The sequence below is a fragment of the Seriola aureovittata genome, chromosome 13, assembly GCF_021018895.1.
Source record: "Seriola aureovittata isolate HTS-2021-v1 ecotype China chromosome 13, ASM2101889v1, whole genome shotgun sequence".
Classification (NCBI taxonomy): domain Eukaryota; kingdom Metazoa; phylum Chordata; class Actinopteri; order Carangiformes; family Carangidae; genus Seriola; species Seriola aureovittata.
In genome coordinates this window covers 26,202,771-26,221,837 of record NC_079376.1, presented here as the reverse complement: position 1 = coordinate 26,221,837, position 19,067 = coordinate 26,202,771, and the positions used below count along the sequence as shown (strand labels likewise).

General features: G+C 40.9%; 2 long non-coding RNA genes across 2 annotated transcripts; both read right to left on the bottom strand.

Moving 5' to 3' along the window:
* Window positions 1-12,907: 12,907 nt before the first annotated feature.
* LOC130180324 (uncharacterized) lies at window positions 12,908-15,132 on the bottom strand. The gene is made up of 3 exons (XR_008829391.1): window positions 14,843-15,132; window positions 14,618-14,754; window positions 12,908-14,261 (listed from the first exon to the last, which is right to left on the bottom strand). It is a non-coding gene; the product is annotated as an uncharacterized LOC130180324 (long non-coding RNA).
* Window positions 15,133-15,938: 806 nt separating this feature from the next.
* Window positions 15,939-18,737, bottom strand: LOC130180440 (uncharacterized). Its single transcript, XR_008829404.1, has 3 exons — window positions 18,279-18,737; window positions 17,787-17,895; window positions 15,939-16,335 (listed from the first exon to the last, which is right to left on the bottom strand). It is a non-coding gene; the product is annotated as an uncharacterized LOC130180440 (long non-coding RNA).
* Between the last annotated feature and the right edge of the window lie 330 nt (window positions 18,738-19,067).

The window sequence follows — 19,067 nt, the reverse complement described above, 5'->3', positions numbered from 1 at the left end:
ACACACACACACAAAACTTTCAGAAAAATTCCTATGGACTGTTTATTTTTATAAACTCCTAAATAATCTATATATGTGTGTGTATGTTCTTTTATGTCAACATAAAATAAAAAATGAAAATGATCACAAAAAGAAAAATCTCTGAAAAATTCACATTCCGTCCTCTGGCAGTGGAATACCAGCATCTGTCAGCCTCCCCTCTAACAGGCGAATACGAAGTTTCACTGTCCTCTGTTGAAGCAATGTCAATTTGATCTGCTCCTCAGCTAGAGAGATCTGTTTTTCTGCTCTCTCCGTCTCCTTCCTCACTAGATCCCCATAGCCATGTTGATCCTTTGGGTCATTTGCAAGACGTTTCCTCTTATGGGGTGGTTCCACCCCTGAAGAGTGGGGTCTTCTTCCTGGTGTTTGGGCCACCTGAAGAGTGGGGGTCCTCCTGTGGATGTTAGGGGCCACCTGAAAAGTGGGAGCCCTTTTGCGTGTAGGGGTCCTCTTGCTGGTGTTGGGGGTCATCTGAACTGTGAGGGCCCCTCTGCTGTTGGGGATTGACATGCTGTACCTCAAGATTCAGGATAAAAAGCTGCCCCCTGACTCATCAACCTTCTCTGAGTTTGTCTCAGCCTCAGTATTGCTCAGTATGGTCCTTTGTGACCTTCTGTTTTAGATTTTTCCAATGCGGTTACACCTGTTCCAGAGTTCTTAATTCACCACTCCCTGTGGCATTAACACTGTTGGTGATGTTCTTCTTCTTCTGGTTTTTCATTTTGGATGTTACCGTTTTGTCAAGTTTAGCAATCAGAATGACAATGAATCACAATAATGTGCCCTCACACCATCCAGCAAGTGTTTCGGCTAGGGTGGAAATAGCTCCCCTTTGAAGTACCTGCTTCCATTTCCATTTCCTCTCTCTGTCTGTGTCTTCTGCAAACCACAACTAAATGTACATGCCCAAATGGACCCAGGTGTAAACTGGGAGGCCAATTAAGGTGTCTTGAAAGCAGTTGTCCTAACGATGGACCATACAAACAAAATGGCATGTGTCTACAGAGGCAAAGGAGGAAATACAGCCAAAGGGTGCACATTGCACTCCCAAACGAAATTGGTTTCATTGTCAATCTACTACAGCCACAACTGGAACACACCACTACAAAAAGCTATGCATGGACTGTGGAGGAACAAATACTGATGGCTTTGCGTTTCTATGCATGTAGATCCTTCTATCAAGTCACTGGAGATGGTGTGTGTGTGCGCGCAAGTCCACTATCAGCACTGTAGTACATAAAGTGTCTTCTGCATTAGCCAGCCTTGTCAACCAGTTTGTTCTTTGAAATGATGAGGATGCCAAACGATGTCAGGGTGATAAACTGCACCCATGTTCACATCCAAGCACCCCATGAAAGGGAATGGGAGTTTGTGAACAGGAAAGGGTAGCGCAGCATCAAAGTGCAACTTGTGGCAAATGCAGACCTCCAGCTCATCAACTCTGTTGTTAAATGGCCAGGATCGGTCCATGATGCAAGGTTCTTGAGGGAGAGCCATATTTGTACACACCTCCAACAGAATCCCCCAGATGGCATCATACTGGGTGACAGGCCCTGACCTACCACTGGCACCACTGCAACCAGATGGGACAGCTGGAGGCACACTGAGAGATGCTTTTGTGAACCGTTGTTACGTTCCCAGAAATCGTCTAAGGGTAACAGGAAGTAACAATGAAAAAATAATGAGAACCGGGCAAAACAAACAAAAAACAGGAAACCAGATTTCAACCATAAATAAAGAGTTTTTTCACAACACCAAAAACTATTAAAACTATAATGAAAAGCCATCAGTAGAACACTGGGAAATCACCAAACTAACAACCGCACAACAGGGACACTATCACTCTCGCGGTAAAGACAGCTCCACACAATTCTCTCTCACAGCATATATGGCGCACGATCGCCCTGACCCAGCCTCCTACAGCTTTTGAAGCCCAAATCCCTGATTGGGGAACAGGTACAGGTGGGCTAAATCACCTGCTGGAGGAGAGTGGAGGGCAGAGCAGGGCACACCAACACACACAAAAACAATATATCACAGAGGCACATCCATCCATTTCTACCTCTAGTAGGGTCGCTGGAGCCTATCCCAGCATCTTTTCGGGCGAGAGACAGGGTACGCCCTGGACAGGTCGCCAGTCCATCACATGGCAAACACATAGAGACAGACAACCATTTACACTCACAGCCAATCTAGAGTATCCAATTAGCCTAATCCCCATTTTGTATGTCTTTGGACTGTGGGAGGAAGCCGGAGAACCCGGAGAGAACCCACACAGGCACGGGGAGAACATGCAAACTCCACACAGAAAGATCCCACGGCCGAGCCGGGACTCGAACCCGGAACCTCCTTGCTGTGAGGCGACAGCGCTAACCACTGCACCACCGTGCAGCCCACAGAGGCACGTAACGTTTGACTTTTTTTATCCAGTGGATTTATTTTTTTTTACATTTGATTTACATTTTGTGTTGTCTAATTCTTTTCTTTGTGTACCTGCTTTACTTTTTTTATGCATCAAAACAACAACAAAGCAGATTCCTTGTATGTGTGAATTTACAATGGAAATGAAATGATTCAGTTTATTAAGTGTATTACAACATTTGACAAACAGATGGCGGTTTATCCAGACACCACAAATCCAGATTCTGTGATCCTAATCTTGTGGTGTCTGGATCATGATTATCCTATCTTGGAAGTCTTTGAAAAACCAAGACAAAATCTACAGGATTAATTTTATCTGGGATGACAAAAAGAGGGATTACAAAATCTGGATGAGTTCCAAGTCCTCATACAAACCGACCAAAATTCCATCCACTCCACATTCAGACAACTCCCTCTTCTTTGCAATAGCAAGTAGACGGATTGCAGCGAGTTTTGATCTATATTTTGGATTAATGTTTCCTAATGTATAGTAAAACATTAGCAACTTATTCTTGGAAGCATGAGAACCAAGTGGGTTGCAGATTTCAATTTCATCAGAGTAAATGATTATCTGTAAAGCAGAGGGCCAGGCTGAAAATAAAGGGTGTGATTTCATGAGCTCTCCATCTACGATGTCATACAGATAACCACTTCTGTATTTTTGGGGCTGATCTATCATTTCTAAAACTTTTAGATGGGACAATAACTGTTCTAAACTTTTAATCAGAGGTATATAATGAAAACATTTGGTGGAGAGGACCCTTTTTGCCCCTTTTTTCCACAAGCAGGCCATATAACCAACAGAAACCTCCTCCGACTCCACAAAATTGAAATTTTCCTTTATCACATTGTCCTGCCTGTATGTTGTTGCAACAGAGGAAAATGGATCCTCAATCCGGTCAAATACTGCCATCGCTTCCTTTTCAAGTTCACTTCCTTGATGTTGCTGGAATACAGTTTGTAGCTGACTCCTCAGATTAGTCACCAACAGAGCTTGGTATTGCTGCATTGCTGCCAAGACATCATTCACACCTCTCTGAAAAACAGGCAAGAAAGAAGAGAAAATTAAATCCAAACAGTTTAGTTTTAAAATTATTAGCATACAGTCTCTTTTATAAAGAATACGAATATTAATAAGAGTAACATCAACACAATGATGCTTTTCAATTAATTTATAAGACAAGTAAATTCAAAATATGAAGTTAAATTAACTAGATAGCAGAGAGCAAGGTATTATTAAATATCAAATCTTGTGGATAGATATAAGTTAAGTTGCAGCTAAGGGAACTAATAAGGTAACTATAAATTGACTTGATTTTTTTTTCATTATAAATATCACACAATATTTTAAACTGCAGGCACCAGCCCAGATGTGCAATATTCAGTGAGTGAGAGGTTGGCCTATGCATAGTACAGTTCACAACAAGAGCACTCAACATTACCACCTTTGCCCTAATTTCCAAGCTTGGACTTGAAATACAGATAATCAACAGAGCCACAGGTGTAATAAATGTAATAACGTTGTATGTAGACAAACCTGTGAAAGATGGTGTTTTTCTCTTGCAGTCAACATAATAGCAGTAGCTTGTCTGCTCAGAGTGTTACACCTCATGTCATCCTTTTAAAAAAAAGAAAAAGAAAATTAAACTTATAATAAAACACATTGTTGCCACAAACACTGAAATGCTGTCATAAAAAATAGCATTTTATGACAATCCAGTTGAGATTTATTTTGGAATGGTGAGACATAAGGATGATAGGACTTAGCTGGTTGTAGTTGTGTACTGAAGGAAACAAACTTACCTCTGACTGACATGCAGAAGAGTCTACAGCAGGACATGACACAACAGTCATTACATCTTGCACCCTGTTTTCCACCACTGCTTCGTCCGTTGGATGCTCTCTGTTTTCCACCGTCGCATCAGCTGGCCTGTATGCCCACACATTTCGGTCCACTACTGGTGAAGCTTCCCGGCTTGAGGTCGCTGTTGTCCCCTCTCTCCGCGAGTTGCTGCCGCCACTTTCCAGGTGTTCGTGGTGGTTTCTTCGAATGTGATACCATAGTGAGTTGTAGACTCGATACTCTTTGGTACATCCATCAATTTCACAAACAAACGCAAATATCTGGACTGCGACTGTCAGCAGTATTAATATGACTCAATAAAGACTTGAGCGTGAGAGCCACAAACACAAAGCAAATAACACAGCGCCAAATCATTTTTCCGTTTTTATCCTGTGTTAGCTAGCTACGACCGCCTTTGCCTCTGAACCGAAGAAGACCTGGTGATACATCACGTGATAAAGGTACGTACCATAATTCCGTGTCTTATAACGGCAGAAACGACTTGCCATTTATCAATTATCCCATAAATGTGACTCGATTTTAATAATTACAAAGTCATATGAACTTATTTAGATAAATATAGTTTGTATAAATGCAAAATAAATGTATTTAGCCTGAGCCTCCACGCCCTCTTGGAAGATGGTACAATCCACCCTGTCGTGCTTTTTTTTTTTCTCTCTCTCCCCGCTTGGAGTCCGTTGCAATTTGAAATGCACAGCGCCTCCGGAGGTCACCTGCAGCAGCTCTAAATTCATTATTCTAAAACGTTGATTGTGGATAATAAAATCAAAATATGGACAAACTGGACGAGGTTGCAATTGCCACACTCAGAGGTAAAAGTAACCCTTGTAGCAACAAGAGTTACTTTTATGTTGTGCTGGTGTTATATTTAATGTAGTTAGTTAACCTAGCTTAACGAGTTGTGGATTCGCGGCTAATGGGCTAAAGTTTAGCCGCTAAACTACATAAAAAAAACAGGCTGGTGTTGCATTATGATTCCCATCTAGAAATAGGTTTAGCCGAATTAAGCTTTGGGACCAGTATTTTTTTTTTTTTTATATCAAGGGCTGTAAATGCTGAAAATAAAACAACACCTGGTAGTTTGCACATGCCCAGGCAGGAGCCAGAGTCGTTCATTGTAGGCCACCTTGGCAGCCCCCCCTCCCCACCCCAATCTATCAAGCTTTACAATACTGACATGAAATGTGAATGCATTTTATCTAGCAATACTCTATTCTCACTCTGTAGTTTGCATGGTTTCAGTATATCTCATTTATAAATGCTGTCAAATTCACTCACTGCTCTTGAAGTAAAAGTAGCAAGAATTAGTAAAATGTCCAAACAGTACTTATTGTACAAGGGGTGTTGGCAAAATATCCTTACCTACTATGTTCAAATATGAAGGAATTCAATGATAACCTCTGTTTCTTGGCCCTGACTGTCACTTTTCTATATTCCAGCTGCTAATATTGGAGAAAACTTATTCCTCTCTCTTTCCCGAGACGACATCAAAGACCTCTTTCCTGGTCCTGAAAATTTCTTGAGGCGCCGGGCTGTACGGTTTGTTGTAAATAAAGATGAAAAGGACAGGTCTGTCTTTCACAGTATAAGCTGCTGTTTAACAGTACAACACTTCTCCAATATCACAGTCATTGTTTTAGACATTTCTGCTTTGAGTCCCTTTCAACAGTGGATATAAAATTAAAAAAATGATTTTTTTCAAGTTTTTTTTTTTAGTTCCCAAAATGATAATGCATATTTATTAAACTAACAAGTACACAGCAAAAATCCCAGTGTATATTGTACTCTATAAGTGTACATTTAACTCCGGTTTCAGTGTAGATATAGTGTCAGGTTTACACCACCTAAGACATTTAATACTTACACAAAGAAGAGAAAGACAAGAGCGTTATTTCTTAGTCGCGAGGAGAACGGACAGAGATATGCTCAGTTACAATCTCCAACCCGCTCTGAGCATATTACACCGTCTCCTCTCTTTTTATTATCACATAAGGCATTCCAAGCATTCTTTAGTTACAAGTCATTGCTTATCTTAAAGAACTGAGAATCACACAAAAGTAATATGATGGGTGCCTGATGATACATAGTTAGAATGTTCATCCCATGATATAGAAGTAGAACAGACTGGTTTCAGTCTGCTCTATGCATCGTGACAGCTTGTGATCTCCTCCAGCAGCTACTACCTGCAAAACAACTTCATCACAAGACAAACTATATGCATGGTTATTATCATAAGACAAACTGTATGCATGATCATAGGGCTGTAAAGCAGGATACATGGTTAGTTAATAAATATGAGATACATCCATATATACAATTATTCCAACATTTCCCTCCTGTTTATCACATATTTGCTCAAATTCTCATATCACTTAGACAACCACTTCAAAAGATTTTCAGTTGTAAGATTATTTTTATGAACACAAATATGCTTACACTCAGAGAATCTCCTGAGAGATTACTTTACTCACAATCTCCAGGGTTAGGGAATAGGTCAGGTACTCCATAGTACGTTGTGTCAGCATCGTCATCCTCACTATCGGTATCACCATCAGATGTTTTACCTAATAGTGGATACATTTGTGCTATTTGGTTTCCCATGGGTGAGATGGCTGTGGTAATAAGACGATTTAACAATGAACGTATGCAGGGAATACAACAACATCCACATAAGGTTAAGACAGCAGCAAATACTGAGACCAACACAGGATACCAGAGTTCTATATTTTCCAAACGCATCCATCCATGAATCCCACATCGTGGTATCTACTCCTGAGTGGTCTTTCATTTTGCCATTTAGAGTTCGAAGGCCCTCTATAGCTTTGGTGAGGCTGCCATCAGCAGCAGTGTTATTAGGAATGAATGTGCAGCATCGTTCACCGAACATTGCACACACTCCTCCTTTTTCCGCCAAGAGCATGTCAACCGCTATTCTGTTCTGGAAAGTCATTAGTGATGTTGCAGCTAGTTGACCATGTACCGCCTCGAACCCAGCTTCTGTTTTATAGTCTTGTATAGTTTTGCTCCATTTTTTATCCAAGTGTCTTTTTCTGATTGTGGACTTTGTTGTTGCATTTTTTCTAGTACCACATCATCTAGTTTTTTATCTTCCTCCAAGGATAAAACCTTGAACTGTCCTTCCGCAGCCGCTTTTGCGGTCTTATCAGCGAAAGCAATTCCCAGGGAAACTTCATCTGTGCCTGATGTGTGTGCTGGACATTTACATATCGCCAATGTTTTGGGTAACTGAACTGCCTGTAACAGTCCTTTCAACAGGGTGGCGTGTGTGACTGGTTTCCCAGTCGAGGTTACCATGCCTCTGTTCTTCCAATATTGTGCAAAAGTATGTACTGTAGCAAACTCATACTGGCTGTCAGTATAGATTGTCGCATCTTTATTTTTTTCATTAATTTGCAAGCTTCTGTTAGTGCTATGAGTTCAGCAGCTTGTGCTGAGAGATGTGAAGGTAATTGTTTAGCTTTTAGCACCTTATTTGAGTCACTACTGCATATCCAGTCTGAGTTTTACCTAGGTCATTCTTTTTGGATGACCCGTCCACAAATAGAACTTCCCCTATTCCTAAAGGTTGATCCTTTAGGTCCGTCCTGCTTTTTGCTGTCTGTGCGGCTAATTCCTGACAGTCATGTTTTACTCCTCTTGGGAGTGGTAACAAAGTGGCAGGATTTAGAGTTGTACATCTTTCAATAGTGAGATGTGGTTGTGACAGCAATGTGGCGATGCAAGACAAATGTCTTGCAGGCGACAGAAATACCATATTTGTTTGTAACAACAAAGCAGAGACAGCATGTGGCACTTTCAGGATTAGAGGGTGAAACAGCACAATGGTGGAACTTGTTTCTACAGCCATTGAGGCTGCTATAACAGCTCTTACACAGAGTGGTAAAGCACATGCCACACTATCTAATTTAGATGAAAAGTATGCAACGGGTTTTACTTTATCTCCATGTTGTTGAACCAACACGGAGGTCATAAAATGTCCTTTACAGTCTACCATTTGAATGAAAGGTTTGTTGTAGTCTGGTAACGCTAAGGCAGTGCTTGACACCAATACTCTTTTTATGTCACAGAACACTTTTTCAGCTTCCTCTGTCCAGTGCAATGGTGAAGTCATTTTTAGATCATCTTCATACATTAGTTTTTGCAACGGTGCTGTTATTTCTGCATAATTAGGTACCCAGCTCCTACAATAATTTGTTAGGCCTAAAAAGGACATCATTTGCTTTTTTGTTCCTGGTTTAGGTGCTTGGAGAATAGCTGTCTTCTGAAGGGATATGTTATGTTTAATACTGTATGTGTTGTATGATTAAAAAGGCAAGTCAGCCTTAAACTGATGATTATGATTGTTTATGAACATTGTGACATGTGAACATTAAACATTGTGACCCTGATTGCCATTTGAGATTGCAGAATGACGTACAGGCACAGACAAGAGTAGTAGACAGTACAAGTATGACATGTTTAGATAACAGGTTCAAGTCAGAGTGGTGTGAGGAGAGAAGAGGCAGAGTGACCCTGTTACACAGAGAATGTTTGTATAAAAATGAATGTCTGAAACAAGAAAGTACTGCATGCTGCTTAGACAGGCGAGACGAGAGCAGGGTGGTCCAGAGCTCTGTAAGCAATCTCAAACTTATATGCTTGACTATACTTTTAATAAATTAGACGTGTTGAACTTTATCTGTTGTCCTGCATACTTCATCAAACGAATGCGCGAGTCCTGTTTGGTTATATATGGATCTGGACTCAACACTTCCTATCCTCTATAATAGTTCTTCCACCTGCACTGAGATTGTGACCCAGATATTTTACCGTTTCTTTACACAACTGGAGTTTGTTTTTGCTCACTTTGTGGCCTTCTTCTGCGAGATGTTTGAGGATTGCCAGCGTATCCCTCTTACATGTCTCCATGTCTGGGGAGGCCAATAGCACGTCATCTACATATATCAACACCTGGCTGCCCCCTGGGGGTTGGAATTTCGCCATACTAGCGCTCATAACTTGAGAGTAGATAGTAGGGCTTTCACAGTATCCCTGGGGCAATCTGGTGTATGTGTAGCTTTGACCTCCAAAAGTGAATGCAAACCAAAACTGACTGTCTTTGTCTACTGGGACTGAGAAGAATGTGTTACTAATATCTACTACAGTAAATACAGCAGCATCTGGCCTTAGAGAATTCAGTAAGGTGTAAGGATCTGGGACACAAGGTGCCCTTTGAATTACTGCTTGTAGATCTTGTACCATCCGCCAACCCACAGATGGTGCTTGTTTCTTTACTGGGAAAATTGGAGTATTACAAGGTGAATCATTGCATCTAATTATTACTCCTGCTGTTATTAAGTCCTCTATCACTGGTTTTATGCCTTCATATGCGTCTGGTTTTAACGGGTACTGTCGTACACAAGGTCTGTATTCTGTTTTTGATCTTATTTGCACAGGAAGGGCTCCTTTTACCAATCCTACGTCAGTAGGTCCTTTTGACCACAATTTATCAGGAATCTGAGTTATCCATTGTTCCTCTTTTTCAGTCAGCAATATCTCTCATTGTTTTGTTGGTTGTAAGTGCACACCTCCTTGTACTGTGATTGGCCAGAACAAAGCTTTTTTAGTTAACCCAGTAGACTCACTCCCCCAAGTTACCGTTGACGTCTGTATCCAGTCTTTAGCATTCTCTCCCTGTTGCACCATTTTCCCCAAGTCCTTCCAGTATTGGTCTGTTCTTTTGTACAAAGATATGTGAGGTGGGGTCCACATTTTGAACAAAGTCTTAGTCTCATCAGTCAGTGCTACTGCTGCAACTGATGTGCTGTCTGCGTCTGCGTACATATAGGTCACTGTGATTTTTGCAGGGGTCATTCTGGTCAGTTTAGCTTCATAGTGTTTGTCTGGTCCAGGGAAATGCTTATAGCAAAGCGTTACATGCAGATCATCTTCTGCCATCTGATCTTGTGGTGTTTGTATCGCATTTCTTCCCTCTGCCATTAGTGCAGTTGCGGCCTCATGTGGAGGCCTGTTGGGAACGTCAAGGGAATAGTAGTAGTATGGTTGACCTATCCCTTGTACAACAAAAAAGTCACCACTTTGCAAATCTGCCTTTCTTTTGACTACAATCTGTCCTTGAGGTGTGGGTATCAGGGCTAATCCCAGTAGCAGCAAGCCGTCACGGCCTAGAAGATTAACTGGACATTCTGGGAACATCAGGATAGATAGCTGACAAGATTGTCCAAGTGGGTCCCTCAACCAGACTGGCTCTGACTCTGGTACTTGAGTTAGCTTTCCACTTGCAGATCGCACACTTACACACTGATCGCTTAGTCTGACGTTGGGTAGAAATTCTCTACATGTGGTTCGACACGCCCCGGTGTCACATAGGAACCTGACTGGTTCCCCATTTACCATTAATTCTATTTCGGGCCGAACACTGTCCAAAGATAGTAACTCTTGAAAATTAAGGAGAACTTCGTCTCCTGTTGGTTCAATCATTGGTTGTGGTTCAGCTCTATGGGGCATGGATTCAGTGGGTTTCGGCTCTAGTCATGCTGAGTATGATTTTTTCTCTGGACAATCTCGAACGAGATGTCCCTCTTTGCCACACCCCCAACAGCCTGACAGACTCCGTCTGTAATCTGCGCGTCCTACTCCTCCACCTCCACCTCTTTGTCCTCTACCTCTTCCTCTAAATCCTCGTTTTCCTCTACCCCCTTGGTAGAAAACCTCGTTCTCTCCCTCTTGATAAAAGGCTCCAATGGCCTTCTTTTTCTTTTCTTTTACAACCTTTTCCGCATGGAGGGCATGGTTAACATAATCGTCTAAGGTCCCTGCAGTGAACCCTATGTAATGTCTCTCAACCCAACTGCGGATAGCATCTTTGGACCCTGCATGGATGGTGTTTTTTAGTTGTTGGCAGAAAGCTCCGTTTTGCTGTCCATCATCCTCCAAACCACTATGCATTTTGAAGGCTTTTGTCATTCTGACTTTATAGTCTTCAAAAGACTCCTCATCTCTGTTTAACTCTCCCTATTTCTGTATAGTTTGCTCTTCGTCTAAACCTGAGAGTGGCTCTGTCCTCTAGTGCTCGTATCCTGTTGAGAAGCTTACCAGAATCGTGAGCCAAGACAGTTGGCGGGACTGCTCCGTTTAACGGGCTCCAATTCCCGCACACATGGTGCCAGTCAGTACCTAAAGCTGTCATCCACACTTGCTGTACTTCCTGTCCATTAAGATGATATGATCTCCTCAAGCTTTCCATTTCCTGGATAAACTGGTTTATGTCTTCCTTGTGTGAAATGATTCCTTCTACTGCTTTTTTAACATCTTCCATGGTCCATGTTCTATAAACCAAAATGGTGGGTTGTCCCCCATTATTGTTGGGATTTGCTACTTGGATCATGGGATAAGCTTCAGCACTACTAGGTGACATGTCAGTGAGTGAAATATCTTTCCCAGGGTTTTTGACCACTCATACTGGTTACCTCCTGCTCTGGTGTTTCTTTTATGTGTTTGTGAGCCTTTGTATTGGGGTGTATTTTCTTGAGGCAGCGTAGGATATATTCTCTGTATTGGTCTTTCTTGTCCTACAGCTGCAGCTCCTTCCTCCTCACTTTCTTCCTTACTATCTCTATCCCTCCTTCGCCTAACTGGCCCTGTCTCATCATCTTCCTTCCTGTGAAACATGACTTGCTTATCTTCTCCTTTCTCTGCATGTCCCTGTTTTCCTTTTTTCTCACGCTTTCTTTCCCCTTCCTCTCTCTTTCCTGCCATCTTCATCCAAAAGTCTATGTCACTGTATCCCTCTTTTTCCCTTTTCTTGGGATCATTTTTTGTTTTTGTGATTATTTCGGTCTTTAGCATGGCTATTTTTTGGGTGCTTAGTTGGCCCTCAAATCCATTTTTTGTTATCCATTTATCCAGGTGTTTTATTTTACTTGGATCCTGTTTCTCAACATATTTCCAATCTTTACATGATAATTCTTCCTTTGGGGTTGGTTTGCTACCCCCCTTTCCCATTTTACCTTCTTATTTTTATTTTATTTTATTTATTTATCTATTAATGTATTTATTTATTTATTTCTTTACTTATATTTTCTCTTTTTATGCTTTGTTGCTTGGAATCGTTGGGACGTCTCCCAAGGTTTTAACTTTGCTGGTATTTATCTCCCTAGGTACTTTAATTTTGTTCGGGGTTTGACTCTCTAAATTTTTTTTTTTTTTTTTTTTTCAACTTTTGTACAGAAAGTTCTTTTCCCTAACTCAAGCTTTAGTTGTTTCTTGTTTTTTAGAGAATTTGGGCCAGTCCTGTTAACACCTAGGGTGTTCTAAAGACTGGGTTTTTTCTGTCAGCAGGACAGCAATTCAATTCCCTGTTGTGGTAATTCTCACTTCAACTCTTTCGAGTGGAGAATTCTTGCCTTTGCATCCACAAGAGGTTTGCTGTTTACGTTCCCACTGTTTTATATGAGACAAAATACCTAGTGGAACTTTACGGGACTCCGCTGCCCATTATTGTTACAGATTTTCTCTCGACTCTCGTCCTTTTACGGATTTTCTCAGACTCCACCGACCTTTTACCTGTCAGAGCCTAGGATTTACAGGGTTTGTTACAACGCGCAATGACCCTTAGTCACTCGCTTGTTTTTAACAAAACTGTACTCACCGCTGTTGTCCTTCCCCTCTCGGAATACCGTCAACCATCAGATCCCAGCTGGCGGGTAAACATCCAGTCCTGGAAAAGGATTTCAAGAGCTCACACTATGGAGCTCTGCTGTGGCCACAGTCTTTCCTGGAGTCCACCCTCCCGCTGGAATCCTCAGGTCTATTGGTATCCGGCTCGAAGGACCAAGTTAATGTCAGGTTTACACCACCTAAGACATTTAATACTGACACAAAGAAGAGAAAGAGAAGAGCGTTATTTCTTACTCGACGGACAGAGATATGCTCAGTTACAATCTCCAACCCGCTCTGAGCATATTCCACCGTCTCCTCTCTTTTTATTATCACATAAGGCATTCCAAGCATTCTTTAGTTACAAGTCATTGCTTATCTTAAAGAACTGAGAATCACACAAAAGTAATATGATGGGAGCCTGATGATACATAGTTCAAATGTTCATCCCATGATATAGAAGTAGAACAGACTGGTTTCAGTCTGCCCTATGCATCGTGACAGCTTGTGATCTCCTCCAGCAGCTACTACCTGCAAAACAACTTCATCACAAGACAAACTATATGCATGGTTATTATCAAAAGACAAACTGTATGCATGATCATAGGGCTGTAAAGCAGGATACATGGTTAGTTAATAAATATGAGATAAATCCATATATACAATTATTCCAACATATAGGTCCAAGAGTTCGGTGTTCACTGAACACCATCAAAAGTGTAAAACATATACTCCAGATAAAGAGTTACATTTGAACCCTCTGAGAGTGCAATTTTACTCTGTCACTGGTACTTTTAGACACTACTTCAGTGCTTTTTGACACTTGCAGTGTAAACCTAGAACTCCCAGAGAGTAAAATATATACTCTAAGTAAGTAATTTGTAGCACTTTGCAGAGCTGATTATTTAACACTGAGAGTGAGAATGTACTCTATGACTGGTGTACACCCAACACTTTTGAGGTAAATTGTTAACACTTCAGGAATTTATAGTCCACACAAGAGTTTCTTGAGACCAATTCCATTTCCAGTCTGCTCTAAGTTGATTCTGGTTGGTCGATTTTTTTCTCTCTAGAAAGCCATAGTTGTATGAATATATCCTGTTACAAATATCTGTCTATTATTATAATTTGAAAGGTTGGTAAACTTCTCAGTAAAATATATACTCACATAGCCCTTTTTCAAATAAGGATCTTTCAGAGCAGGGAACAGTGTTACAATCCCCAATGCATATTGTGTTCTTTTGGCGGAGCACTTCTGTGGGGGTAAACGATAGGTTACATTGACAGGGAAAAAGGCTGTATGACAATTTACAATGGGGACCCTAGACATATCAACTCAAACTACTAAACAATATACAAGTTGCATGGACTGACTAAATCTATAAGGCTGTGTGTGTCTTGCAGATGGGTAATGATTAGTTTAGATTAGAATATTGGTATTTTCCTGAAATTACTTAGATGCCTTACACAAGGCCACAGTTTACTGGCCATGGTTGTCCTTTACTGATAATCTCATTTGATTACAATCACTTTTTTATGAACAACATGTCTGCAATCAAATACTATGAATATGCTCTTGACTGCATCGTGTACCAGGAGTATTTGACTTACCCATACTTTTCCAACATATCAGCGACAACAATGTTGACAAGTTCACGGTGTGTTCGATCCTTCATCTCTCCTTTAGTTGCATATTCTTTAAGTATTTTCTCCCCTCCAGGCTTTTGTTCCAGAACTCTCTTGACAAGCTTGAAAACAAGAAAAAATAAGACAAACCAAAAAATGTATGTCAAAAACACATTTAGAAGTTAGCAAAAGAATGTACAAAAAACTTACCTCTTTGGCCTGTGAAGAACTGTCATCATCAATGCATGGTCTTTTTGGAGACATCAGAAAGGTGTCATCAATGTGCTGTCTTTTTGGAGACATCAGAAAAGTATCACTCTCTGGTGAGTGTGATGATAGTGACAAGGTGTCTGTGCATGAAGATGAAGGAGTCTGAAAAGAGGGAGCACATCATTTTCAAAAACATTTGTTAGTAGTGATTTCATTAATTGACTGACAGTTTCAACTAAAAGAAGGTGACCCTGGTACCTTTTCAAAAAGGCACCCTCTTAAGCCCTTGGGGACATAAATGCCCTCTATAAACAACTGCTCTAAAAGTATATCAGATACATTTTTTTCTGATTTTTTTTGCACAGATATTTCAGTCAACCTCAATTATTTTCAAAAATACTAAATTTTGTATTTTTTCTTTGATTTTTAATACCTTTTAGGGTTGCACGGTATACCGGTACCAGTATAGTACCGAGATACTAGAGTTTTGAACACGGTACTATACCAGCATTTAAAAACAAACGGTACTTTTATTTTATTTTATTGAATGCAAATGAATTGGTAAATTGGAGCCTGTCTCTTTAAGCACAGCGAGGCCAGCGAGTGTGACGTAGTTGCCCGAGCGGATGTAAGCCGCCTCCCACGCGCACTTAGACTGAGGAGGAGAGAGAAATGACAAGTCGCGTCTTAGACAGACGGAGCGGGTTGAAGAAAATACAGTAGATAGAGATGGCAGCTGCAGAAAAGCCCGTACTTGTGGACAAAATGGGGGCCCGAAGTACGGTGTGGAAATATTTCGGGTTCAAACCGAACGATAAAGGCGAGCCACTGAACCCAGAGGCATCGCAGTGCAAGCGATGCTACAAACTGTGTCTCGAAAAAGGAACCAACACTTCAAACCTGTCGAAACATTTAAAGGACAACCATGCGTCTTGTTCCGAGACTTTAGTCAAGAACGACAGGTGATAATGTTGTTCACCAGTTCACTGCACTGTAATGTCAATGAAAGAAGTACAAAGCCCCTCCCAGCCCAGTAGTAAACCTACAGTAGCCTGCAAACAGAGAGCTAAAACATGTCCATGGTTAATAAATACATTAAAAAATATATTTTTAAAAATGTAATTACATTCTTTAAATATTTAAATAACCCATTGAGGCAATACATAATATAATGAAATATTTTTTACAAAAAGTATCGAAAAGTATCAAAGTATCGAAATACATATTGGTATCGGTATCGAAACAGAAATTTGGTATCGTGACAACCCTAATACCTTTATTGGCAATTTAATGAAACGTGTGTCGGATTTTTCTTGCAAAGTACAATTTGATCAAATGACCACTTACCAGTGACTGAAAATGTGTCGACAATCGCCACAGGATGTCTGTTTTTTCCTCCAGAATGTCACTGAAGACCTCTTCATCGACCTCTGTTCCAGTGTCATCCAGCACATATATGTCTTTTTCAGTGGGTATACTTAACTTCATTTTAGCTTTGAATACAGAGAAAAAAATTAAATGAAGTTTGGGGCGCATTATTGTTCATCTTACTACCACCACATACACGAGACAAAGTGGGAAAACGTCCATTGCCCAAGGACACAATGGCCCTCATTTATCAATCTTGCGTGAAAACAGTCGCAGAGCTGAGCGCAGAATTGGTCGTACGATAGGATACACGTGTGATTTATGAAACATTCGTATCTGACCAATCCCAGCGTACGAATGATCGGGTCTTGATAAATGCGGCGGCTGAATTCGATCGTCATTAACATGTTACGCCCTTAAATATTCCTGGTTCGGAGGCCTCGCCCACTAAGGTCAAACGTGGAGAGAAGAGTTACTGGCAAAAAACGAAACTTTTCAGAGATGGAGATCGACATCCTGACATCCGAGGTGGCGCAAAATAAGGATGTGCTTTTTGCCAGTCTGAAACGTGGGGTCGAAGGAGCTCATAAAACCGCTGTGTGGAAGAGGGTGACGGAGATGACTTTGGCTCTGCAGCGCCCCCTCCTGCAGCCACGCGCCAACACAGCTGTTTTGAAAAATAAAAGAATCGTGTGTGTCCCCCCCGGCCACCTGCCCACCATGTTTAAAAGTGATAGCTTGGCATCACAAATCACCTGTACATTTATAGTGATAGTTTTTGCGATTGATGAATGCGTAATCATTCATGGATGGTTCCTTCAGACGCACGAGTGCAATCAATTGCTCCAACCAAATTTGGAAACCCAGCAATCTGGAGATCCCTGCGGTCTCTGAAAACGCGCTCACGTCTGACACGCGTGTATTGTTCCTCCAAAACGAGTAAATCTGCCATTGTTATGATTTGATAACTGTCAAAGCATCTGTTTAAATAAGGGAATGAGTAAACATCTGACCAACCACAGTGCAACAATGATTATCTCACTAGATGCTTTTAATTGTTGTTCCAGTTGTGTCACACCCATCGGAAAAAACAAAAAACAATTACACAATTTTGCCATGAGTTAATTTGCAAACACACATTTCTGCTTGTATTTGTTATTATTTCAAATTTTAATGTGCAATAATTAGATGTCATGTTAGGCTATTTAGCCTATCATATAGTTTTATTGTACAAAAAAGTGGTATCAGTAAAAAACGTGGGCTTTTTTAAAATTCAAATTTTTTTTATCTTGTTTTATTCGTTTTAAGAATCCGTTTTGATCTGTTCTAAATATGTGACTGTTTATGTGGAGGTTTGTTTAATAATTATTTTCTGCAACGCAAATCTCAGATTTGCGTACACAAGCTCAGACCTGACGTGAGATCTGATCGTAGCTTCCGCTCACGTCCAAATTGATAAATGCCGAAGCTTGCGTGGAAATGGTCGTACGCACGGTTTTCTGCCGTACGTTCATTTGATAAATGAGGGCCAATGTACCTATCATTTAGGCTACAAGAAGCTGACACATTAACTTACCCTTCTTGAGAAATTCCGAGTGTGAGGCTCCATTTAGTTTGACGTACTTCTTCTTTCCTTTGTACTGTACTTTGAACAGCATTGTTGAACAGCTTTAGACCTTCCACAACTACATACAACACAAACATACAATTAGTGCAGTTAGCCACTAGCAACGTAACTTCGGGCGGGAGTCGGAAGCTCTGAAGTAGCTTCGGTAAAGCTAGCCACCGGGAGAGATTAGCTTATTTTAAGATAGCTAACAAATGAATTCTGTGTTTTTCTTTGTCAAATAACCTGCTTAACCGTGGCTAACATTGCAAATGCAATATCAATTCTGATAAATTAAACATTTGCAGTGACTTTACAACTGATATAGCAAGTTAGCTAAACTACATTGAAAGCGTGTTTGCCTCCTTAATGTATTACCGTTAAGGTTTTTAGTTATTTACGGATTGAAATGTGAAAAAAATATTCCATGCATTATTTATTCACTTTAGTTTCTTAACCCACCTGCAGTCCCACGGGGCTGTTGAGGCAGACGTCGTCGGTTAGTGAGGTGGCTGCACTCCGGCAAAATGAGGGCTCAGATCATGCGACTGGATTCAACCAATTAGAGGGCGAGGAGCATGATGACGAAATCGAAACCTAACTCTTGGTGCGGCCGGGAAAGACTCAATCAAGAAATAGACTCTCAGGGAGTTTATCATTGTAAAATAAACACTACAATAACTCCCCACTAACACTATACATAGAAGAACACCAGAGAGAGATTATGGTGCAACCTGAAAAGTGTACTTTGGCCCATTTGATTCCAAAGTGTAAAATCTTCTACTCTCGTCATCAAAACTCTGGTAAACTGGGATTTTAACACTCTGGCATTTGCTGTGTAGGAACATACTATGACAAAGTTACTCAATAAATGTTTGTGTAAATGTGTTTTAGGTGGATACTGCTCCTGAAATTCAGCAATCACCCCCCACTGGAGGAAGTGACCTTTCAAAAGAGGAGGCCAATACTTCTAAATTTGTGACTATGTCCAACCCAGATGTTATGACCGCGATCATATTATTGTAGGTGGTTTGTTGTATATGCGTGTGTGTGCCCTGTGTTCCTGTTTTCTTATTTGTATGCAAATAGGTGTGTGCCGCAGCTGCGCCGTCATTGGGGGAAAGGCTCTGCGCCCTGGTCGGTGATTGGCTGCCTCCTCGGTCACCTGGTATATAAAGAGCCAAGATGGCCACCGGCTCACTCTCGTTCTCCTCTTCTCCCAACTGGCCACACCGTTGCAGCGATTCAGTT